The sequence below is a fragment of the Camelus bactrianus genome, chromosome 20, assembly GCF_048773025.1.
Source record: "Camelus bactrianus isolate YW-2024 breed Bactrian camel chromosome 20, ASM4877302v1, whole genome shotgun sequence".
Lineage (NCBI taxonomy): Eukaryota > Metazoa > Chordata > Mammalia > Artiodactyla > Camelidae > Camelus > Camelus bactrianus.
In genome coordinates this window covers 22,781,984-22,808,425 of record NC_133558.1, presented here as the reverse complement: position 1 = coordinate 22,808,425, position 26,442 = coordinate 22,781,984, and the positions used below count along the sequence as shown (strand labels likewise).

The following is a 26,442-nucleotide window of genomic DNA, read 5'->3' as shown; positions in this document are numbered from 1 at the left end:
AGAGGAAAAGGAGAACCAAAGTTGAGGGAGTGAAAGGACAAGAAAACCCAAGAATATTCAAATCTCAGGGACAGACTTTTTAAACATCAAAGCACCTTGGAGAGTCAGAAAATTGGCCAATGCCCTCACCTTCTAATTCTATCATCCTGACAGCAGCTTCTGGATTTGACACCTGCATGACAGCCTGCAAGAGCTCTCAGGGAGAAAGCCGGTCAAAAACAACTGCAGTCTCCCTCCTCAGGACTAAGAGCCAGGAGGAGGGGTGTGCAGGACGAGATGGAGAAATGCCAGCACTGAGTGACTGAGTAACACTTGGGGAATTCGTTCAGAGACCGGAAGGCCTCACACGTCGGGTCATGTCAGGCTCCCAGCAAGGATTTCAGCCTCATCTGGCAGGAGGCTAGAATGGGCTTCCTCAAAAGAATCAAAGTACTGCTGCTGTTCCCTGAGGGTCACAATCAGTGCAGATGGGGACTGTGTATAAACACTGCTTTCCCTCTGGGGGGGGTTCCTCTCTGCCCATGCCCATCTGGTGCCAGGGCCCTGGGGGTCTCTCCAAGAGGCAGGGCCCCGAGGAGGCCACAACCCAGGGGCAGAACCTCTGAGAATTCCCGTCAGGGCCCACATAGCACAGCCTGCTTTTGGTCAGGCCACTTTGGCCCTGGTCCTGAATTCAGTCCCTTCCCTGGGGGCCTCTGAGGACCAACAGCGCAGGGAGAAGCGGCTGGAACTTGGGCAGGCTGATTCTCCCGGCCCCTCAGCCCTACAGCAACAGGAAAACATGGCTTTGACAAACCACATCCGGATTGAGCCGGAGCCACTGTTTTCCTCAAAACAACTTCTCCCCGGAAGGACACAATGGAAGCAGGAGGACAGACACTACTCACGGCTGCTCAGGAGCCACTGACTGTGAATGAGGCCGGCAGGAGGGGTCCTGGAGTCACCACCGCGGCCCTCCTCTCCAGCTGCCTCCTCCAGAACCTTCACCCAAATCCTTGCTCGGGCAACCAGAGTAAGTGGGCGGTGTCTCCCCACCCACGGTGACCTGCTGAGCCAGGCTCTGCACACCTTTCCCCGATTAACACTTCCTGTTTCCCTCCCTCCCCCCAGGAACCCAAGCAGATGGGGGCAGTGCCTGTCCCCATTTGCCTGGACCACCCTGGGGCTTCACAGGCCTATCTGGGGATCCTGGGCACCGACCCTAACCTGGGTGAAGGCCAGGGATGTGTGGCTGGCACTTCCCTGTCTGGGCAGGCGGGGCTGGACCTGCACCAGCAGCTCACCTCCGTAACCCCGCACGGCCTTTATTCTAAGGATGGCTGAGGAGTGCCCAGCAGCCTGCCTACCAGCCTGCCCTGGCGCCCGGGCTTCCTAAAGAGCAGCCTGCCACGTGCGGGAGGGGAACCCCCTCTTGCCTTGCACCTCAGATCCTATGAGGGGGGTGTTGTCTGCATGCTTCTGAGCACCAGCGCCTGGTGCCACCTGAAGGATGACCAGCCACCTTAAAGGAGGTGGACCAGCACTAGGGCAAGGGCAGTGCTCTGGCTCAAACAGAACTGGGTTTGAATCCCAGCTCTGCCACTCACTAGCTGACTGGCCTTGGGCAAACTGCTTCACTTCTCTGAGTAACAATTTCTTTATATGTACAAGAGCTCAGCCCAGGGAGAGGACACAGCTTGTCTACAGTCACCTGGAGAGACGGCTGTAGAGCTCAGTCCAAAATCCTGGTTTCCTGGTTCCCAAGGCTTGTTTGACCACACCAAGATGTTTCCCAATAGCAGGTACAACTGACAGAGAGTCTCTTTTCCAAAATGGCTGTCAGCTATTCCCAAACGTCAGTGAAAAGTTCCAAAGTTCTCTGTCTTAAAACAAAAGTAGCCTTCATAGACACCAAGTTTACCAGCTGACTGAGGTCAGCATCACATTTAACAGGCATCATCATGCCTCCAGGCATGAATTAACAGGAAGTACTCATCACCTGTGTGGGTTCCCATAGGTTCAAAGATGTTAACCCAAACCTAACTGCAAGGAAACAATCAGAAAAATATGAAACATGGTCCATCTATGACATAATGTTAAGCAAATGTGACACTGTTAACAATTGGTGACCCTTGGTGAAGGAAATAACTGTTCACTGTACTTTCAACTCTTCTGTTGCTTTGACCTTTTTTAAAATAAAAAACAGAGAGGAAAAAGGCTATTCTGCTTTCAGTTTATCCCATGGCTCTGAGCCAACAAAGACTCAGTTGTACCAAGTTCAGTTCTCTCCCCAGTGTCCAAACTGTAAAAATCCAAGCTTCTCTGTATCAAGGCTTGGCACAACAGGGATCTCATAGAGTTTTCTAAGCTCTTCTTCCACAAACCTCCATAAGTCTCTACAACCCAAATCATTTTCACCAGCCAACAATGTTTACACACTGCTTCCAAACAGCCATCGGCTGGAAACCCATTTGTTCAGACAGCAACTTTCATGGAGTCCCCAACTTGGGTCAGGTGCCAAGCGGGGTCCCAGAGATACTGTGATGGATGAGCAGCTGCCCTGTGGAGCTTACCTGCCAGGGAACCTGACAACACCTGGCTTTCATCAAGTCCTATCTAGTGACATCTTTCGACTAGTATTTCTATGCAAGACTCCCCTCCCAACATTTTTTTTGGGAAATTTATGTTTTACTGAATCCCCACCAAACCTGAGAAACATCAACTAAGAAACTGGTGAAAGGTATTATAATCCTTAGTGAGAATTAAAGCTTAACAATCAAGCTAGAGATATTACTGGTTCTAAGGATTCTACTAGCTTAAGTCAAATCAAGAGCAAGAGACTAATATGCAGAGTTGAAGGTTAAAGCTAACATCTCTGAGAAACAGGACAGGAGTACACAAGAAAGAAGTGGTTACAATTCTAATCAAGTCTTGTTTGAAGCCACTGCCATGTTCTAAGTGCGTGTTCATGGCCTGTTCTGCTAACAGAGTCATTCTTGCAAATATATATCAATATATTTATATACAGAATATACACAAATCCTCCCAGTGGTATTCTAAGAAATAAGTTTGGAAGCAAAGTAAGTCCTTAAATTGGCACTTTGACATGTGATTCTGTTTGGTGCTGTTAACTTTGTTAGGAAATCCAACTGTCAGGTTATTAAAATACCACCCAATAATGTTCACTGGCATTTTCTAGCATTTGATATTAGCTATAGGAGAAATACAAAGAAAAGATGTGAGTATGTGGAATTCTAGGGCACAAAATCAGAAACTGATCTAAAATCTGAGTTAGTAAAAGCAATATTGATTAGTAAAAGCAATAGCTAAACCAAAACTGGGACAAGCAAAGTGTTTTCATCACTTAAAAAAGAAATGATACCGACACTACTGATATATGCAACAACTATGGATGAAGTTCAATATATTACACTAAGCATGAAAGACTCAAAAGGCTGCAGTTTGTGATTCCATCTATATGACCTTCTGGAAAAGGCAAAACTACAGGAAGAGAGAACTGATCGGGGTTAATGATATGGGGAGGTCTGACTACAAAGGAGCAGCACAAGGGAATTTCATCGTTTTTAGGGGGTGACGGCACAGTTCTTTATCTGGATTATTGCAGTGGTTAATGACTATGAATTTGCCAAAGCTCACAGAACTGCACACCAAAAACGGTGAATTTTAGTGTCTGGAAATTTTAAAATAAAAAATTTTTAATTTCAGTTAAAGAATAACTTTTAAGGGGGGAAGGCTACAGCTCAGTGGTAGAGTGCCTACTTAGCATGCACAAGGTCCTGGGTTCAATCTCCAGTACCCCCATTAAAATAAATAAATAAATAAATAAATAAATAAATAAATAAATAAATAATAACCTAATTACTCCCCCGAAAAAGAATAACTTTTAAATAGTTAATATTTGTGGTATTATCCTTAAATCATTAAATGATTTTTATTTAGCATTCATTTTGTGTTAATGTTTTCTTCCTTTAACATTTTATGTTATCAAATATCTGTATCAAAAAAAGAAAAAATATCTGTCAGGTAGAAATCATTTTTACATGTTAAAATATATAATCTTGTCACAGTATATTGTTGCTAATAATAATAAACCATGCATTTACAATTATATCTTTTAATTTTCTTTTACAGCAAAACAACCAAAATTTTATCACAAAAAAATAACTTATTATTGTCTCTCATTCTTATTTAAAAATTCATAAAGTGTTATGAAAGATATAGCATAATTTACGATTTTGGGAATTCCCGGGAAATTCTATTCCTTCTTCGGGAATTCTGAAAGTTAACAACTGTCGGGAATTTGGAAGCACCAGAATTCTTGCCACTTCCCCAGGCTGCCTTTGCCATGATCCCCATGGCACCCTTCCACCTACCTCCAGCCAGAGCCCCAGTCAATTGAAAATTCATTTATAGGACTGATTTGGGAACTATGTATAACAGTCCTACAGGGGAGATGCCAAAAGGAGTAAGATAGAGACTGCCTTTGAAGAGGGCGAGCGTACAAACAGCGTGTGATGGAGGCCACACAAGAGGCGCACACTTTGGAGGAAGAAGTATTTCCAACTCAGGAGACGCAGGGATGATTCTGGAATAGGTGTTAACGGCCCTTCTTTCAGCTGGGCCAGAAGGCTGGGCGAGGCACTCCCAGGGAAGGAAGGCCAAGGTGAGCCAAGCGAGGCGCTGAGAACACAGAGCACACCTGGGAATGGCGAGCTGTCCCTCTGGCTAGGGCGTCCAGTTCTCTGAAGGACAGATAAGGGGCCTGGACATGGCCAGTCTTGACTTCCTAATTCCTAAGGGTGGACTTAACTCTTACAGGCAAGAGGGAGGGCAGTCAGAGCAGAGAGAGGCAGAGAGACTCACTAGGGGGCTTCTAGAACAACACAGTGAGAGGTGAGAGTCTGAATCTCTCTCTCATCCCTTCAGAACTCTGTTCATCCTGAACTTCCCAGCACACCAGATTCTCTCTGCCTCTGGGCCTCAGCACAGGCTGTTCCTTCCACCAGGGACATGTCACCCCCTTCTTAAACTAACACCTCCTCATCCTTCAAATCGCAGCTTGTATCACTTCCTCAGATAAGCCTACTGCAGTATGCTCCTAAAGTCTCTGTATTTGTCCAAGCACAGCCCTTTCCACACTTTCTTGCTATTGCATTTTACTTATTTAATCTGGGGATGTGCTATTTATTTTCTTGCTTGCTTTATAACAGGGGTATAACATACCCACAGTTAGGAGTGTGAAAGCTGTGTCTAAGTCTTAAGTATGTAGCTCCATGAAGTCTTACATTTATATATTCCACAAAATCATCACCCAGCCCAAGAGAGCAAACACTTTCAGCAGCCCCAAAGGTTCTTCATGCCCTTCCCTGTCAATGCCCCCAGTAAGAGGCAGCCACTACGCTGATCTCTATCATCATTAGCTTCGCCTGTTGCACATCCAGCATCTCCTGGCTGGAGTTTGAGAGCCCATGGAGGGCAGGCACCAAGTTGTTTCTGCTGCTCTCTGGACCCAAAAGTGCTGGGCACAGAGCAGGTACTGACTGAATGATTAGACCAGGGTGGTGGTGAAAGGAAGGAAGAGTGCTCAGGAGGCCCTGAAACTCTGCCACGTCTGCATCCTCCGTGCCTCTGCCCATGCTGCTACCCTGTTGGAAATGTCCTCCCTTTTTCACTGGTCTCATTCCTACCTCGCCTCTTTTTTCAAAGATTTGGTTCAAGTTCCATTCCCTTTGAACACACTTGCCCCCACAGCATCTGCCACCCACCATGTTCACCCCACAGATGTTGCTTCATATGCTCTTTCTGGGTAGATGTGTGTTCACCTCTAGATCCAATTCCCCAAACAGCTAAGTCTCTCAAAGGAAAGACTCTCTTTCACTCTTCATTAAATGAGCACCAACCTCTCTCACACCTCACTGCTCACAGAGTATCTAACCTTCAAAAAATTTCTTCTGGTCTCCCTTCCCCACAGGGATATGAGGATCACACCAGAAAACAGCTGTGAAGATGTTTTATAAGCCACTGTTCATTTGATAAATCTAAGGCATTTTAATGTCTAGTTATATGAATGTTTGCTGGAAAACTATCAGTTAAGCTATACATATATCATATGTACAGCAAAAAAGGTTTAAAAAAAGAATGCAGTGGATCTGGACATGCTGATGTGGAAAGATGCCCAAGATACACTTAAGTGAAAAGAGCTAAGTGTTAAGTTAGGGTGCTCCCCACTGCCACAAGGGATAGAAAGAGGAAGAATAAAAATACAAATACACATGAATATGTGCAATGAAAAATTTTGGAAGAATACACGGGAAATTGGTCCCCCCACCTTCACCCCTTGGGGCGTGGGGCTGGAAGTGCTACTCCCATCAGTCTCCTTCTGTCATATAACTTTCTCATTAGTCTCTGTTTTTTTTTTTTTATTAATATACATTTTAACATTAAAAATTAGCTAAAATGACTAAAGTCTATCCTGAGAGTAAACTGAGGGCAGCCTGTTGACACCGGGGTTCAGGTCCCAGAAGCCAGGCAGAGACACTGCCAACAGGCCCAGAGGTGAATTTCAGCCCAAATCAAATCTGGAAAGATGAAAACAGCTATGAGCTCACCCAGAGCAACCCCTGGGGCCTTGTAAGGAGGAACAACTGATTTCACCTTTTGTTTGGTGGCCAAGAGCTGGGAGCTGAGAGCCTGGGGCTAAAGAGGGCGCAGGGAGACCAGGCTCTCAAGTGGGTCAATGCCCCTCACCCTGCTCACCCTGCAGTTGGTAATGGCTCAAAAGGATCTGGGCCTGGAAGTGGCCTGGCTTCCCCACCTCCAGACAAATATGCAAACCCACTGAAGGGAGAATGCAGAAGGACAGGAGCCTCCAGGGGGCTGCTAGTTTTCCCAGCTCTGAGAGCTCCACCCAGCACAAGGCAGGGCTTCCTGGGGCCTGAAACAACCAGGTGCTGGACATGGTGGGGAAAAAGACTGCAGCAACCTGTCTGCGGGGGCCTGTCTGTCTCTCTCATCTCCAAGGCTGCCCCTTCTAAAACCTCATCCTTGACCTTAAGGAGTCACAGGAGGACCTTCAGGGTTAACCAACAAACTCCAGTACCAGGTAGATAGTCAGGTGGATTCCATTAATGTCTTTCTGCTTTGAGTTCAGGTGGACCCTGGGTTGGGGTCTCCATCTTGAAGTTAGACTCCCTGAAGTTTCCCCTCACCCCCTAATGTCCCCCCAAGATCCAAATAATCCAAGTACCATGTGAACCAAGTACTGTCATCCAGTTGCCGAATACCTCCGATTCACTTTCTTCATTTCTCATCTGAATGACTCCAACAGTTTCTAAGAGGCCTCCTGCTTCTATCTTTGCTCCCTCCTCAATCTGCAGCCAGAACGATCTTTCTGGATCACAAATCTGGTCACATCTACTTCTCCGCTTAAGACACCTCAAAAATTCCCTGCTACCATAAGAACAAACCCAGACTCCTGGTCATGCTGTACAAGGCCCTTCAGGATCCAGGCTCTGCCTCACTCTCCAGCCTTCTCTCCAACCTCTCCGTGCTCCACACACATGGCCCCAGACCTTAACCATGCCCTTCCTGCCAGGCCCCCTCCTCCCCGGCCAGGTCCATGGCTTCCTGTGGAAGCAAGCCCTCCCTGCCCAGTGAGGCTCAGCTGGGCTGTCTGGGCTTCGCTTCAGCTTCTCGGCCTAAAATGGGGCCACACTCCCAGCTGGTGAGAGGGCATGCTACAACGAATGCTCAGGGCAAACAGTTCAGTACTGCACACATACAAAGTAGTAACACGACACCAATGAGAAGCTGCCTTTGGCTCTCAAAGGTTCCCCAAGACCTCCTCCTGTCCACCAATCTAAGAGGCCCTTTGCACTCTGGTCCTGTCTCCTCACTCTGTGCCAGGGCCTGAAAGCACTGTGAAGCCCTCCGTCCAGGGGCTCGCACTCTGCTGCATGCTCTTCCTTCACCCACCCCTGAAACCTCCCTTAGACATGCCCCTCCCTGGGCTTGTCCTTGGCAGGCTTCCCCACTCACCGCACAAACCATCCACTGGTGTTTTCACACACTGTGACTGCATCCGTCTTTCCCTGGGCTCCTCTCCTACTGACTGTCTCAAAGCCCCATGGAGTCCTCACAGGGCCTCATAATGCATCCAAAAGGCAATCAGTGATCTTTGTGCCAGGTCTCAGGCAACCCTGACCCTTGTGCTGAGCAGAGAGCCTGGCAGGCGGTACGTGCTCAGTTTGTGTTTGCAGAGTTGAGCAGCATGTGCCTCTTTCCTCTTCTGCCACCTTCCACCGGCAACTCCTTCAATGCTCCTTGCACCATCAGTGGGACACCACCCCCTCATCACACGAGCTGAAATGCCAACACCACCAGGTCCTTCCTCACCACTGAGTTTTCAGCCATCCATTGTCCCCTTCCCCTAACTCTGCCACTGTCCTGCTAAGGGCCTGCCCACCCCTCACTTAGACCTGCCTCTAGACACTCCCCTGCTCCAGTCCAGCCTCCCTACTCCTGCTGGTGACATTCCTAAGCCCAGGCATGATCTTTCACATCCCTGCCTACAAATCTCTGTAGCTGTCTGTGTCCAAAGAATAAAATTCAACTCCTTAAATGCGGCATCCAAGGCCTCGTACATTCTGGCCCCAACCTGTCAGTCCAACCTCAGCGGGCAAAGGAGCAAAAATAACAATTGACACATACCGAGTGCTTCCTTCGCACCTCTTAATTCCTGTAACAGTCAGGACTACAATTTGACAGATGAAGAAACCAAGGACAGGAGGGTTAAGTAACTTGCCCAGGGTCACAGTCCAAGCTCATGAGGAGTGTACTGGGTCAGAAGTAACAATCTTTTAATCCTTCAGTCTTCCCTAAGAGATTAAATCTTTAAGGGATAGGGTATGTCTTAAAAAAAACTTTGTGGCAAGCTTCATGTTGCGTGCATCATGTTGGGAACCGGGCGAGGGGTGGAGGAGAGAGGGCAATAGGTGTTTCTCAGATTGAAATCAGAGACACTGGGGGTCCGAGAAATTATTCCTAAAACTCCCCTTTAGCTCCAAGAAGGAATATCAATGTTTAATGGTACACAAATTTTAGTGTAAATAGAAGCTATATTTTCATTACATACAATTAACCACAGCCTCCTGAGATTCCTGATTAATAAACACGCATAAAACATTTATACCTAATTTATGGGACTTGGAGAAGGATGTTCTTACTCTTGGAGTTTCATTTTACGACAAGCTGCCAGGGACAGTACAGTGTAGCCGATGCCAGGTGTCCGGTCAGAAACATCCCTCCCAATGACGCCCCCATTCCTGGAGCACTATCTCCTGGCACTGCCACAGAGTGTCCAGGAACAGAATGCACTCCTGCCATTAGCCTCTAATTGCCTATAGGCCTGGGACTTAGCTCTTCGAACACGTACCTCTCATCCAAGAGACTCCCATTAAGCTTCCAACCGTTCCCACTTCCTCAGATTCTAGGGGCTATTGCTGGGGTCAGAATGAACCAACAATGATGATGATGACAAAAGGGAGAGACAAGAAGCGAGGGCACAGAAGAACTGAATGACAGAGGAGAATGTCAGTGTGATAAACTCCAGAGGTTGCTCTGGTGTCCACTAGCTGGAGGTGAGGAGTGCTTCCTCCTGCCTTCCTCCACTCTAGCCACCACCCTCACTCTGTACTGTACTTGTTTACTTATCCATGTCTCCCCTCTGGAATGGGGATTCCCTGACTGGTCCTAATAACTAGCAGACAGTAGGTGCTAAATTAATGTCGAATGAATGGTGGCAGGCTTTGCAAACTGTTTATCTGCTCTTCTCTTCTCCCTTAGTTACAGAATTCCAATTTTATTTCAGGTGGCAATGTGTCCAGCTAAAAGATTTCTTAGCCTCCCTTGCAGCTATGGGAGCCCAGTGAGGGGAAATGGGAGCTACTGGGTAGGACTTCCAGCAAATCTCCCTAAGAGGGAGACAGACAACTAGCATATGTCCTTTTTATCTTCCCCCTGCTTCTTCTTGTAAACCTGACATGATGGCTGGAGTTCCGGCAGCCATCTTAGACAATGATGCAACCCTGGGATTAGAAGTCATGCACTAAGAATGGCAGAGTAGAGACCATACCTAGACTGTCTCCCCCAGGTTTCTTTTAAAAACCTAGAAGAGAATAAACTTCTACTGATTTAAGCTATTTCTGGTCTCTGCTTACTAGCTGCTGAGTATAATTATTAATGGAGTCATGAAACAATTAAACTTGGTTTTCTTCAATTACTCATTGCTGATTTGCAGTTCAAAGGCCAGTCACCACCTCTAACCTCTGGTCCTTGTAATATAATGATAAATTTCAATTAATAATGGCCATCAGGAAGATGGAGGAACAAAAGCAATACAAGGAAGAGGTAGTACACGGTGCAGAAGTAGAGGATGAGGATGATGAGGGACAGAGGCAGGAGGGAGAGCAGGAAAATGAAGGGCAGAGGAAGAGGGGATGGGGGGGAAGGCAGGGTAGGAAGAGAGGGCAAGGGATGTGACAGCAAAGGAAAGGAAAAGATGAGGAGCAGGTGGAGACCATGGAGAGATGGATGGGGAGAGAAGGGAGAGGGAATGAAGTCAAGGTGTCTTCTGGCAGCAGTCACCATTTACAGAGCACTCGCTGTGGGCTGGACATCGTGCCAGGCAACCTATACCACTCCCTCTAATCCTGGTCCTCCTGTGGTGTTATCATGCCTATTTTACAAATGAGGTAACTGTGGCTCTGACATATTAAATAACTTTCCCTCAGTGACAGAAAGTGGTAGAGGCAGAAGATTTTCTTGAAGTAGCCTTAAAAGAGAGGGAGAAGGGACATTACCCTTCCTTCTCTCTTTCTCTATCTTGTTGCCTTGAATGTGGGTGTGGTAGCTGGATCCGTGGCAACCATTTTGGACAATGAGAACCACAGCCACACCCTAAGAATGACCAAGCAGAGAACTAGAAGGAGCATGGGTCTTTTATGACCTATGGAGCTTCCACAACTGCTTGAGATTACAGACCACCTAAGCCACTTGGAGTCCCCATCCATAAAATCATTCATAACTGTTTCAGATCTCAACTTGTTCAGTCTTCCTCCAATCCCCAATAACAGATTCCGAAGCCCACTCCCAGAGATCCTGATTCAGCAATAACTTTCTGATGGCAAAGAACCAATCCAGAGTCCACAGGAGAAAAAACCCTCAGTGCCTCAAAAGCAGCAATTGCTGGTGATCTGCTCACCAGGAGACCCTGGGGATCAGCAAGTGACATTGTGAAGTTAACCTGTCATTATTTAAAGAAATAGAAGAAAAGAGTTCCTAAAAACACATTTGGGGTTATTCCTCAGAAACATAAAAGGTGGTCTTAATAATCTCAGACCAGTCTGTAACAGTGCTAGCAAATCATCCAAGAAAAAAAATAAACTGATGGTCAAAACTCAGAAAGAGAAGAGCTCCTTTTGAGTGACAGCACCAGGCTGTCAAAGGGGCAGATCTGCACACAGCAGCATCACACAGAATTACTGTCTTGCACAGCTGACTGCAGCTTCCTGTGTACTAGGAATTCTCTCCAACTAGACGACAAGCACTCCTCACTGAGGGAAGGAACTGTGTCATTGCTATTTTGGTATCTTCAGCACAGCACCCAACACAGTAATGAACACTCAGAGTCGTCAGGAAAGAACTATCGGGAATCGAGTGTTTTGGCCTGAGCTGTCTGCCAACCCCTAGCCCTGTGCCTACCTCTGAGTTGAAGTGATTCCTGAAATTCCAGCCAAGGGGACTGAGAGTCAGCGCTGTCATTATTCACTGCTCCTTCCAGACTACTGTCTGACGGACACCCTCTGGGGATCTTCGAAGATCAACCTGCCTTCTCTTCTGTGACTATTCCTGTGATAGAATCTGAAAAGTCCAGAGAATTCAGGTAAAGCTGAGGAGGGACGGCACAGGCCCTGTTTAGCTCTGTCCAGGCCTACCCAATCTGCCCATTTTAGCTGCTGAAATCTCAGCGGGGCAGAAACCTGAACTGGGTTGGATGCAATGGGCAGTTGTGGGCCTGGGCCACACTGAGCTCTAAACAGTTGGCTACTGAACCTTCACACCCCGGTCTCCTTAGAGGCTGCTAGCACATAGGATCATCCACTCCTAAAGCAACTGTCCCTTTCAGAAGAGACAGTTATTCTAAATTTCTAAAATTACAGGTTCTCAGGGTCCACTAGGGATTATAATTAGTTTGTATTCCTCTGCCTGGCACTCAGAGAAGCCGAGTTTGGGGACAGAAAGTGGGGCATGCATTTTTAAGGCCGGAAACCACTTTAATTTGCAGGATTCAGTGGCTTTTTCTGGCCGCTGGCTTGCTTTGTCTCTGGCATCCTCAGCTAGAATGAGAATTGCTACCTTGTGTCCCAGCCATACTTTCAACAACTTGACACAAAACATGCTAAAAAACCAAACTCTCCTGCTCTTTCTCCCTGCATCTGAGTCTCATACCACTCCCAAGCCCTTGCCTCTACTCAATCAGAGAAATTCACTGCAATTTAACTCAACAGGCTATGCCGTGCAGCCAAATGACAGGGAGAATGCCAGGATCTTCAAGCACCAAGACAAACAAGGCCCAGATCTCAAGCAACTCAGCATCTGGGAAGGAAAGGAGACACGTAAACAAGCAACGACCTACAGAGTGATAATTACTATAGAAAGAGACCCCAAGCTCCGAAAGAGCAAAGGCCACTCTGTTGAGAGGGATAAGGATGGCTGTGAAGGGGAGACAGGCGCTCCGCAGAAGCGAGCGTGTAAGGTGCAGACGCTTGAGAGCAGGGCCTGTTGGAGACAGCAGCTGCAGGTGGACAGAGCGAACAGGGATCAGGTGTACTACACGCCAGACACTGCCATTTTACAGATGAGAAAACGGAGACACAGAGAGGGTAAGTATCTTGTCCAAAACCATAAGTTATAAAAGGATGAACGCAGGTTAAAAACCAAACAGTTGGACTCTAAAACCTGAGCTTTTAAATACTGCAGTAAAATGATTATAAATCAGTAAAAAATGTTAAAAAAAAATTACAGGACACAGTGTGCAAATAGTTCAATCTGCTGAAGTGTAAAATTTAAAAGCTAAGTTTAAGCAGGAGAGGTAGACAGGGGCTGGATAATGAAGGGCTTCAGACACTAATCTAAGATGTGGACTGGAACTTTCAGCAAGAGTGGATGCAACTAACCTGAAAGAGCTCCCGTTTCCCACTACTATCAGTTATAGAAATACTGGATAAAGCAAACAATATGCTTCAACATACAGCCAGACTAGAAAGAGAAATACCTCATGTGCCAGAAATGACAAGAAAAATTGAAAGGTGAACAGTAAGTGGAACTGACACCAGAATGACCTGTGGACTTTTGAACCTGCATATGAAGTGGTTTTAATGTCTGGCTGTGACTTCTAGCCTGGATATCAAGATGAGAGCCTCAAAGGGCTGACCAGTACAAGAAGCAACAAGGAGCTGGCCATTTCTCCAAGGCTCTGTGGAGGGGTGAGACGCCACACATAAAACTGAACTACTCAGCTAGCCCCACCCATGGATATGATTCTGATTTTACACTAGGTGAAGGGGTGCCCAATTGAGAAATGAACATAAAAACTGCGCTAGAACTTTTAACCCGATGACCTCACCAGAAGCAAACTGCTCTTAGGGATACTTTCACAATCAGGACACAAAAGTTGCCCATAAAATAGAGTCCTTCCCGAAGATGAGCTCACAACCCAAAGTTACAAACCACACAAGGAATTAAACCACAAAGAGGAAGAAGTATCAGACACAGAAAGAGAAGCAGCATCCCAAGAATCAGAAATAATAAAATAATCTGAAAGACACTACAAAATGACAAAATTTACATGATTAGAGACGTAAAGCAGCAAAGAAAAAAGATAAAAGACTTGGATGGTAGAATGGTCAACATATGTCCAAGAGGAATTCCAGAAAGCTAGAGTACCAAAAATGGGTGGAAACCAAAGAGAATGAGAATTTCCCAAAACGTAAAGAAGAATTAAAGGTATGATGTTAATATTTTAGATTAGGGAGCACTGGGTGAAGAAATACAGAAACTCTCCAAATCTAAATTTATCTAAAATTACTCTAAAATAAAAAGTTGGTTTTTTTAAAAAGTGAGTCTTTGGAAAGAAGTAGTACACCAAATCCTGAGCAAGAAAAACAAATCCACACTTACTTTCAGGTGGTTCTAAATAAAAGTACATAAAGATAGGGAGAAATGCGTTAACTAAATGTAAGTAAAAAGAATACAGATGTTCACTACACTATTTTCATGTTTTTTCAAAGTAAAAAGATGCAGGGAAAGAAGAGAAAATTTAGAAGAAAGAATAGAAATAAGATGTATAATTTTCAAACCAGAGAATAAAGAAAATTCAATCAATCTAACAGAAGGGAGAAAGGAAAAAAAAAGAAAGTATATAGAAAGTATTCAAAAACATGAAAATATATCTAAATCAAATTCCCAAAATATAAATAAATAAAACTTATTTAAGACAGATTTTCAAATCTGATTTATAATTTTCAATCCAGCCACATTCTGTTTATGAAAGAAACTCCTAAAACATGATGACACAGAAAAGTTGAAAATATGAGGCAAATAACAACCACAAACTGTGGCAGCACTAGTGTCATCAGACTTTAAGAGAAAAAGCAGGAAAGATATTAAGGAGGAAGAATTGACAAGATTTGGTGACTGATTAAGAGGCCTGGGGAGAGGAGAGACATGGAGGGCAACCATCAGGTGACCAGGGAGGTGGGGACTGTGGGAAGAGTAGGTCTGGCAAAAACTGTAAGGGCTCAGTTTGGTGCCTGCTGAAATTCAGGAGCTCTGGGGATGCCCAGGTGAAGGTGTCCAAAAAGCATTTACAGACACAGTCAGTCACAAGGTCGGTGGGTTATTCCAGAGTTTTCCAGAGAAGATTTTTTTTTTAATTTTTAAAAATTGAAATACAGTTGATTTACAATGTCATGCTAGTTTCTGGTGTACAGCACAGTGATTCAGTTATACAAATATATATTCTTTTCCATGTTCTTTTTCATTATAGGTTATGACATGTTATTGAATATAGTTCACTATGCTATATAGTAGGAACTTGTTTCTTAACTGTTCTGTAACAGTAGTTTGCTAATCCCAAACTCCCAATTTACCCCTCCCATCCCTTCCTCTTTGGTAACCATAAGTTTGTTTTCTGTGTCTGAAAGTCTCTGTTTTGTAAATAAGCTCATTTGTGTCTTTTTTTTTTAGATTCCACATATAAGTGATATCATATGATATTTGTCTTTCTCTGACTTACTTCACTTAGTATGAAAATCCCCAGGTCTATCCATGTTGCTGTAAATGACATTATTTCATTCTTTCTTGTGGCTGAGTAGTATTCCATGGTATATGTGGAATATATACATCTTCTTTATCCATTCATTTGTTCCTGGGCATTTAGTTGCTTCCATGTCTTGGCTATTGTAAATAGTGCTGCTATGAACATGGGGGTGCATGTGTCTTTTTGAATTATATTTTTCTCTGGGTATATGCCCAGGAGTGGGATTGCTGGATCATATGGTAGGTCTGTTTTTAGTTTTTTAAGGAATCTCCATATTGTTTTCCATAGTGGCTGCACCAAACTACATTCCCACCAACAGTGTAGGAGGGTCCCCTTTCCTCCACACCCTCTCCAGCATTTATTGTTTGTGGACTTTTTATGATGGCCATTCTGACTGGTGTCAGAGAAGATTCTTAACAACATTCAGATTAAAGAGTGTACATAATCCTTGTTTCTTTCTCAAAAAAATATTCAAAATGCAACCAAACCCCAAGTCCCAGCCCCAGGACTTGTCATGATCTTGGCAGCAAGCCCATATTTGCCATGGATGCCTGGCCCGTCCAAGCTCTTCTCCTGCTTGGTGGTAGGAAACACAGTGATAGAATCCCAGAGTGGCAGTGCCTTGGACTTCCGTAGCCACTTAGGGTCTTGGGTACAGAGCAGAAAGCTCTTTGGAAGAAGAGCTCCCGTATCTGTGCAGCTGCAGGAGAAAAAGACTCACCAGAAGTGGGGGTCAGGAGCCAGAGGAGCCCTATGGTTGCTACCAGTGGGTTAACCACTCCCTCTGGTGAACGCCAAGGTTCAAGTAATCGGATAGTTACTCAGTGCCCAATCCTGCTCTCAGGGAGCATAGAAAGAGAAAAGGATAACCGTAATACAAGAAAGACTGTGACAAGCCCCACAAGGGAAATACTGAGAGCTCTGGGGTTTGAAGAATGGGAAGCTCCTCTGTGCAGGTGAGGGGAAGAACCATGAGTTCATGGAGGAGGCAACACCGGAAATGTTCTTTCTCCATGTCTCCCTGTTACCTAATTTCACAGTGGCTCAGGGCTTCAATGCCCTCTCCACAGAGGAAGCTTGTCATTTCTAATATTTACTAAGTGCTTACAAAGAGTCAGGCACATGCTGAATATTTTATGAGCATTCTTTCACTTAATTCTCCCATTTCTCTATTAGGTGTGTACCATAGTTATTCCCATTTTACAGATGGGGAAACTGAAGCTTAGAGAGGCAAAGAAAACTCTGTCACTGAGGTGGGGTCACTGAGCCTGAATTTGAACCCAGGTCTAACTCCAGAGTCCACTCTCCTAACTGCTTTGTCATACCACCTCACGTACAGACATGTTCTGTTCACCCTCCAAGACCATCTACTCTGTGATTCATCGTTGTGGCCCTGCCATGGCAGGCACCAAGCACGGTGGCAGATGAGGAGAGCTGGGGCAGGATGACAGAGGGAGAGGCTGGATTTGAGTCAGAGCTCCTAGGCTTGTCCAAGCTTGGCATATTCCATGTACAGTCTGAGTGAATCTCTCCATTTATAAAGCAAACAGTGTCCAGTGCAGTGCTCCATGACTACATTATCTAATTTCCACAATAATTCATTAGCTCCATTTTCCAGAAGAACAAACTGAAGCTCAGAGGAGTTAATTATCTGTCAAAGGCCCTTGGCTAATGAATGAGAGAACAAGGATTCAAACCCAGACCCACCTCCAAGGACCACACTTGGAGCTGCTTGGCACACAGCCTTGTACATCTCCTGACCTAGGAGGAAGAAGAAGGCAGTGAATCCTGCCTTTGGACTTGGAAAGATCAAACGGAGTAATGAATGCATAATCACCGTAAACTGGAAACACTATTTCAGGCTGAGGAACCGACAAATCCAGGCCCAGAGAAGAGGCCAACGGGCACGGGTTTGTACACAGCTGCAACACAGGGACAAATCCTGCAAAGAGCCTTTCTCCAAATAAGGTCACATTTGAGGTTCTGGGAATCAGAATGTGGACTTATCTTCTGGGCAGCCACTATCCAACCCACTAAAGCCAGTGAAAGCAAACACTGTGGACAATCACCAAGAGAATGGGAGGGAACCCTGAGGATGGCAGAGAGGGGCTGAAGCTGTCATCGGGCTCTGGGGAACTGACAAAGTGATGTATGATGAGCAGAACTGGAGACAGAACAGGATTTAGGGCAGGAAGCTCGGGAGTTGTACCTCTAAGGGGAGAGGGTCATAGCCACAGGAAGGGCCAAGTATGTCAAGGGAGAGGGTGAGAGAAGCTGAGAAAGGGCAGAAGCCCCAGACACTCATACTCAGGGAGTCAAAAGAGGAAGAGGAACCATGGTGGTCAAGGCACAGCCAGAGAGGGAGGCCTCATCTCCCAGAGGGCAGGGCCAGCCCGTTTCTCCTGTGTTTCTCCAGAGTCTAACAAGGCACTAGGCATACAGCAGGCACTCAGTAACTGCATTAGTAATAATAAAACAATAAACAATTCTGTGACAGCCCACACATGAGATTCCTGAGATGCAAGGAAAGAAGCTAAGGCATCAGTAATACTTGTCATCTCCACAGTTACAAAAAGCAACATCTTCCGAGATGGAGGGGGGTGAGTGGGGGAAGGCTTGGAGCATAGTCCAAGGGGAATGTGACGGGAAACCATGAATAAAAGGATAACTAGTCAGCTGTTGTGGGACAAGGTGAATTTCTAGGGCCTTGGCTGACCCCACACAGGGGCACATAGCTCTCTGCTACAAACAAGCGCTGCCTTGGCCATCCAGCTTCTCCTTCAAACCCCCAAGTGTACTCTCTCTCCACATACTTATCTAAAACAAAGCAGATGCCACAACTCCTCTTGGGAAAAAAGAACTGCTATGAAACCACGAGCAAGAGGCCTCCACCATGACCTGAGGAGACCTGCCCGGTGTCCCTGGCCACTCTCTGGGGGGCTCGCCATCCCGGGCAGGCTCTCCTAGACAGGAACTGGGAGGACACGAGCAGGGACCACAGCCAGCAGTGACTCAGGCAGCCATGTGGGTGCCCACCACCTTCAGAGAGGGCAGACTGGGCTGAAGGCGTCAGGCTTCCTGGAAGTATTTCTTCATTTCTATTTTTGAAGACACACAACTTTCAGAGTGACGTTTCTTCTGATGACTTCAGAAGGCATGTCACTCAGCAGCTGGAACCAACATCTTCTTACACACATCTGACCAACCCAACTTTACTCACCACCCCCAACACCTTCAAATGCGACAGGGAAGTGGCCAGAGAAGGCCATGCAGCCTCTCTAAGAGCAACAGGAAATGACACAATACCACGGGGCCCTGGTGAGGACCGAGGAGTCAGAACTCCCAGACACCATCATGTCACCTAACAGGCAGGACTCTGGTGGCCCATGGAAAAGGACATGGGAGCATTAACTCCAAACTAACTGGTTCACAGGTCAGAGAGGGTTGTATTTCAAAAGATCACAGGACTTCATTCACAAATTAACTCAGATCCAACGGAGCAGGGAGTCAAGCAGTCTCACACACTGCAGACATTAGCGTAACTCTCTGGCATTTGGCAATTTGGCAAAGTTTATCAATATTCTTACATTTTCATTCATTCAAAATTACACACACACACTCACTGTTTTAAAACCAAATACCTACCAAGTGCCAGGAACTATGCCAGGTATGGGGAGACAATATTAGCCAGGCAGACTAGTTGACTGCCCTCAGAGAGCTTCTGTTCCAGTCAGGGATTCAGACAAGCAATCAATAAAGTAGCAGATGAGATGATTTCTGAGTGCAGGAAGCATTAGATATAACCACAAAAGATGAGAACAAAGCTAAACGTCCATCAGCAGGACTGGTTAAATAAGCTCAGATACACTCAAAAGATGGAACACTGCTCTGCTGTTAAAAATGCATTCTTGAAAACTATACTCAAATTGCTACTGATATGAATGTTTAAAGTAGGTTTCAAAACAGCATCAGTGCAAACAGCTCAGTGCAAGAAGCAAATCACAAAAGACCACACATATTGTATGTCCCCATTTATATGAAATGTCCAAAATAGGCAAATCTGTGGAAACAGAAAGTAAATTACCGGCTGCCTAGGGCAGGGTGAGTGGAGGGGGAGTGACTGCTAATGGAGACAAGACTTCCTCTTGGGATGATGAAAAGGTTCTAAAATTAGATTATGGTAATGATTACACAACTATGCAACTATACTAAAAAACATCAAACTGTCCATTTTAAACAAGTGAACTGTGTAATATCTGAATTATACCCCAGTAAAGCTGCTAAGTAAGAGTATCACAATACAACTTCAATTTGGTTTTTAAAAAGAGGGTGTGTGAAGGGGTGTGTGTATGTGAGGCAGAGGGGACACGAAAGAATATTGTTCAAAATATTACCTATGGTGATTCTCTGAGAAGAAGGTTCTAATTAATTTTTATTGTCTTCTATGTTTCCCAAATATTCCAAAGTGTAAACATTAGTTTGTTGAACTGACAAAAGAAATCAGCCAGGGTTTTCAAATCTACAAGTGGACCTTAAAGTAGGTCCAAGGCACAAAACCAGAAAGGTCCAACTGTTGTGCTAACGTGGATATTATCTAGGGTTGTTATATTTTTTGCACCAAAGACAACCGGAGAGCTAAGCAAAGGAAGACGAGTCTGTTGATGCTGGCAGAGCCTGCTACCTTCTGCAAACATTTTGAAAGAAAACCAGTGGTCACCATTCTCAGATACTATCAGTGAATGCAAAAGAGCATCATTTGAGCAGATGTAGTCAGAACCCGGAGGCTTTCAGGAGCCACTTGTGAAGTGTGAGGCCCTTAGGAGAATCATTCTCAGACCCCTGGTGAACTCCTCTGATCAGTGACTTCAAAGGCATCTTTCTGAGAACTCAGTGGTTCCCCAACCAAGTTGTCCCCTCAAATCAATGGGGAACTTTAAAATGCAGATTCCTGGACTTCATTTCCAGAAATTCTAATTCAAGAGGTCTGAGACAAGACCCAGGAAACTACATTTCTTCCAAAACTCCCTGGTGAATCTGCCAGCTAGCTGAACCTTGTCTGGGGAACACTGGACTAGACACCATCTGGGACAACTTACACCACGGCCAGCCTGCACATCTGGCTGCAATGCTGCAGGGACCCCATGGGGCCAGCACTATGGGTCAAAAGGCTACTAACTGCAGAAGGGGAAACTCCATGGGGAAAGTCCATGTATGTCCAGCAATCAGTGCAGAAAAGCCTGGGGGGCAGCCAGTAGAGCCCTGGAACAAAGCCTATTTTGGAAGGTTCTTTCAGGTGCAGTGATCTCGGATGCTAACCTGTGAAAAAGAGGTGACCAGTGCAACTTCTTCCCTGGGAAGCCAAAATAAAAATCAATTCTCTCCAACAACACTGGTGAGCCAGCAAGCTCTGCAGGCCCTAAGGAGTCAGAAGCAGAAAGGCATGCAGTAGTGTAGAAAGAGCCCTGGGTCTGAGTCACACAGATCAGGGTTCAAATCCCTGCTCTCCATCACAGGCTGTCAGTGGATTAAAGCTGGCTACCCCTGCAACTCCTCCCTCCTGGAATCTGGGCTGGCCCAGGGACTGCTCTGACCTCTAGAATGTGGCAGAGGCCTCACTCAGACTGCTGAGGGAATACGTAAACCCAGTATTCAAACAAACAACAACCTCACAGAACTCTATGACCAAGAAGCTCCCACTTCACAGCCCTTTTTGGCCCAGGGCACATCTCCATACACAAAGACTGGGAACTATTTGCGATCCCCTATAATTGGGAAGGACTCTGCCAACAAGCACCCAGTGTTCCAGGATGACTCACCTTCCCCCACCACACTGGCCTCCCCTCTGGCCTCTCTTCTTCCTGTTACAGTGTCACCTTTGTCCTAGCCACCTAGGTTCAAAAAAATCAACCTCTGACTCTTCCGTTTCCCTTTAGCATCCAGGGAAGGGCCAAGACCTCGCCTCCACAGTCACTCCATCTTTCCACTCCCCTCACCACCCAAAGGCATGGTCCTCAAGGCCAGGTAGACCTGAGGGCTGCTCTGCAACTTACTCGTTGTGCACCACAGGTGAGTTTCTTAACCTCTCTGAGTCTTATTTTCCTCAGCTGCAAACAATACACAACAGTAACACCTTCTTTTTGTGGTCATTTTAAAGATGCAAGATAGGAGAAAATACAGTCAAACTACACAGTACAGAGAAGGTGCTCAATACGAAGGCACTGTTACTATAGCCCAGAAATTTTTCACCAAGGTTAATACAGCCCTCTCCTAATCTAAGTCTCTGCCTGTGTATAGCTCTCCATTTTGAGCCCTCTGGTATAATGCTGGCAGATTAACTGTCCTAGATAACAGCTATCACATTATGCCCCTGCTCAAAGACCCTCCATGGCTCCCATGTTCTCACATCAAGCCCAACTTCTCAGCCAGGCGTGCAAGATTATCTACAATAATGACTCCATCTTGCTACCTTCGCCTGCTCCAGCCAATCCCAACCTCACAACAACTTGCTACTAGAGGCAGACTTCTAAAATGACTCATAAAAACACCTACCTCCTGGTATTCAGGCCCTAGTGTAACTGCCTCCTGACCCACAGAAACTGCAAGATCATGAGTGTCGTTTTAAGCCACTAAGCTTGGGGGTAATTTATTAAGAAGCAATAGATAACTAATACTCTTGATTTCCCTAATCACATCTGAGCTGTTGCTCTAATTTTACTCACATTTGCCCTTCTACAACATCTCAGCCTGCTCCAAGTCTGCCCTGCCTGCAAGGCCCACCCCAAATGACAAATGTTCACTCTGAGCCTTTCTGAAGGCAGGGTCAACCAGCCTCCTCTGGAAGCCTCCTCTTCCACTCCACAGTTTTGCCACACACACACATCTCCATCACTGCATCTGTCGCACTGTATCAATTTGTTTGTTTATCTGTGTGTAGAATGATACATGCCAAGGTTACTCATTGCACATTAGAGTGGAAATCACCTGCAAGCCCATCCATAAACCGGGATAGTACACCCACACAGGACAGGAGGGAGCAGTGAAAAAGAATGAGGAAGCTCCACGCTCACTGGTATGCAAAGATGCACCAGACACAACCTGTGCGGCAAGGAGCAGACCAGTGAGTACGGCAGATAATCACAGAACAGAAAATATGTAGGTGCATGCTCATAAATGAGTGGCTAAGAGAGCTGCTTCCATCAGCAGGGCTGGGCAGCTGAGAGATGGGGAAGGAAAGAGAGGATACCTTCTGAGTTGTGTAGCACTTCAAGAATTATCAATTCAGGGAGGGAGGGTATAACTCAAGTGGTAGAGCACATGCTTAGTATGCATGAGGTCCTGGGTTCGATTCCCAGTACCTTCATTAAAAAAAATAATAATAAATAAATCTAATTACCCACCCCCACCCGCAAAAAAAAAATCAATTCAAAAATAAGCAGTTCTGAAAGACTGAAAGCTTTCCTCCTAAGATCAGAAGCAAGACAAGGATGTCCACTTTTACCACTTTTATTCAGTACTGGAGATTCCAGCCAGGGCAATTACGTAAGAGGAAGAAATAAAAGTTATCCGGATTAGAGAGGACAGTAAAACTATTTCTACTAGCAGATACCATGATCTTACATGTAGAAAATCCTAAGAAATCCACTAAAAAAATCTATTAGAACTAATAATTCTTCAACTAAGGTTGAAGAATATAAGATCAATATATAAAAATTAATCATTTTTTTACACACTAGCAATGAAGCAATAAATCCAAAGTCTATCTAATAAGAGACCTAGTAGCAGAGGATAGAGACAATGAAGGAAAACAAATAGAAAGTTTCCTGGAGATCCCAAAAGACTTGTCTTCAGCAATTAAGGGCTCTACAGAAATTAAGGAAAGAAGACAAATACCTAGATATATCCTGGTGATATGTCTGAATTCTAAGAAAAAAGAAAATGCTTACATCTTTCAGAGAGGAAAAACAGATTACTTACAAAGCACTTGGAATCCTGCTAACTTCATTATTCATACTGAACATGGAACAGTAATCTCAAAATTCAGCTTCTATACTCAACCAAGCTACCAATCGAGAGGGAGGGCACGGGAACCCCTGTACACTGCTGGTGGGAATGTAAAATGATGCAGCCACTATGGAAAACAGTATGGTGGTTCCTTAAAAAATTAAAAATAGAATTATCATATAACCTAGAATTCTACTTCTAGGTACATACCCAAAAGAACTGAACACATGGACATGCACAGATACTCGTACATCCAAGTTTACACAAGTACATTCACAATAGCTAAAAGGGGAAAGGAACAGATGAATGGGTCATCAACAGATGAATGGATAAACAAAATTGAAATATACACAAAATGGAATATTATTCACCTTAAAAAGGAAGGAAATTCTGACACATGCTACATACAACACAGGTGAGCCTTGAAGCATTATAAATAACATTAGCCAGTCACAAAAGGACAACTACTGTATGATTCTACTTATGTGATGGATTTAGAGTCCTCTAATTATAGAGATAGAAGGTAGAATGGTGGTTGCCAGAAGCTGGGAGGTGGGTTGGAGGGGAGGGAATGGAGAGTTATTATCTAGGGTAAAGAGTTTCATTTTTGCAAAATAAATTTCTAGAGATGGATGGTAGTGATGGTTGTACAACAATGTGAAGGTACTTAACGCCACTAAATTGTACATTTAAAAAATGGTTAAAATGGTAACTTTTGTTATGCATGTTTTATAATTAAAAATACATAGCCAATAAACCTAATAAACAAACAATAAGTGAGTGAGGGCATGGTACAGCCACTTTGGAAAACAGTTTGGTACTTCAAAATGTTAAACACAGAACTACTATATGATCCAGCAATTCCATTCGAGGTATAATCCCAAAAGAACTTAAAGCATATGTCTACACAGAAGTCTGTAAATGAATGTTCACAGAAGCCAAAAAATGGAAACAACCCAAATGTCCACCAAATGATGAATGAATAAACAAAATGTGGTATTATCCACACAATGGAATATTATTCAGCCATCAAAAGGAATGAAGGACCGGTACATGCTACAACATGGATGAACTTTGAAAACATCATGTTAAGTGAAAGAAGCCAGACACAAAAGGCCACATATTGTATGATTGCATTTATATGAAATGTCCAACATCAGAACCTCCATAGAGGATAGTAGACTAGTGTTTGCCAGAGAAGGGAGGTGGCTGGGACCAACTACTTGTGGGTACAAGGTTTATTTTGGGGTTGATGGAAATGTTATGAAATTAGACAGCACCAATGACTATACAACACATTAAATATACGTAACACCACTTAAGTGTATACTCTGGTGAATTTTATGTTATATGAAGTATATCCCAATTTTAAAATGCTACAGACATACACAGAATAGAAAATAAAAGAAATGCTCACATTCTGCCTCGTGGTTCGAGGATCCAGAATCTTGTCCCTGTCGGTGCCCTCCTGCCCGCAAGGCTGCGTCCTTCCCCTCCACCTCTGTGAGCTGGCCCTCTGGCTGCTCCCTGGTCCTTCATCTTCCCCATGACTTCCCAATTTCTGACTCTTGGGCAACGCCTTTCCCAGTGAGTCTCCACCACCTACTCAGACCTACCCAAGACTGTCTGGAGGCTGTGACACCAGACCCCAGAGTCACCCCAGTGGAGCGGCCCAATGACCAGGGCTGTGGTTACATGCGTGTGTCAGCTGAGGGATATGGTTTCACTCAGGAACTTAATTATAGCTCAAGAGTGGAGGAAGGGAGAGGAGCAGTGCAGGCTTTGAGGGGACAAACAGGAAGCACCCTGCTCTGCAGCCCAGAGGGTATTGACCAGGTCGCATCAGGACTGAGATCTGCAGGAAAACAAGAATGACCCAGTGAGGCCATATGAACACAGTTGATGGAAATTGTCCTGTTTATAAGCGTGAATTCCTGGCCCTGCCATGAAACACCAGCCAGAGTGACCAGAAAAGAGCTGAGATGCCAAGTCTCACTCCCCATCAGGACTCAGAGAGGGCTTCTCCTCACCTACTGACAGAGACCCCATTTCATCCAGTAAGAAGTAAAGGGGAAGCAGAGCGTATTCCTCCCAGAACACCCCAGATTCATTTTCTCCCTGGTTCTGAGCTTTTTCTAGAACGGAATCTGAGCTGTCAATTCTGAGGATGCTGGGAACATCTTCCCCCTGCCTGACTATATGCTCAGATTCCCCACCTACTCCCCAGGGAGGTGCCACGGAGCAGCTGCTGGCCAAGAGGTGTCAGCAGGGCATGGTGGCCAGGTGTGCCAGACCTGTCAAACTACCTGGCCAGGCACTGCCAGATGGTGAAGGCAGCCCAGCAGAGGTTCATGGAAAGAGCAGGGCTGCGGTGAAGGAGTGTGTCCCATAGAGACCTACTCCTTCTCCCCTATTTCTGGCCTAAATCCCAGCCCCTTATAAACTCTCTAGGCCTCTTCCTGGCCATCCTGCTTACTGTCTCTGCAGGAAGTGCCCACAGCCATCTGCTACCTGCCCTGCCCACCCCCTCAACCTAACACCCAGTTTCTTCTCACTGCTTCCAGACAGAGCCAATGGCCCAGGACCTCCTGTCACTCTTTCCAAGACCCCACCCCAGCCCAGGAATGACTCTTCCCATCTCTACTCTGTGTACCTTTTTTCTGAGCTCCTGAGAGGTTTCTCCCTAAAAGTCGTGGAAAGAAACCTTCAGAGTGGAGGCAGTAGCCTTTTCTGGGTTGGTATGGAAGGAAAAAGAAAGATAGACGGGTGGTATGGAGAGCAGATGGGGGATGGGTAGAGAGCAACACGGATGGGAGAGGCAGACACCGTTCATGCACCTCTCAGCCCTCCACCCTTTAAGCAACTACACCAATGAACAACCAGACGGCTCCTCCCAAGAGCCTCCTCCCTTTGGGTAAAATGGTTTCCTTTGCTCACTCATAAAGGACAAGGAAAGTCGGAGCAGAGACATAATGAAACCACTTGAAAAATGGGAAAAGCAAGTCACAAAACTGAATGCTAACCAATATGCCATTTTTGAAAGAAAAAAGAATACGTATACA

At 45.3% G+C, this 26,442-nt stretch overlaps 1 protein-coding gene across 5 annotated transcripts in view; it reads right to left on the bottom strand.

The window, feature by feature from the left end:
• The window catches only part of PPARD (peroxisome proliferator activated receptor delta), a 63,646-nt gene that overhangs the window by 20,133 nt on the left and 17,071 nt on the right, over positions 1–26,442 (bottom strand). The window contains exon 1 of one of the 5 annotated variants that reach the window (XM_010949032.3): positions 24,798–24,985. The exons of 3 other annotated variants lie outside the window; for them this stretch is intronic. The gene's annotated coding sequence lies outside the window, so the exon portion shown is untranslated. Of the gene's footprint in view, positions 1–887; positions 1,029–24,797; positions 24,986–26,442 lie in introns of those variants that run through there. One more of the 5 variants, XM_010949033.3, reaches the window with a different exon arrangement.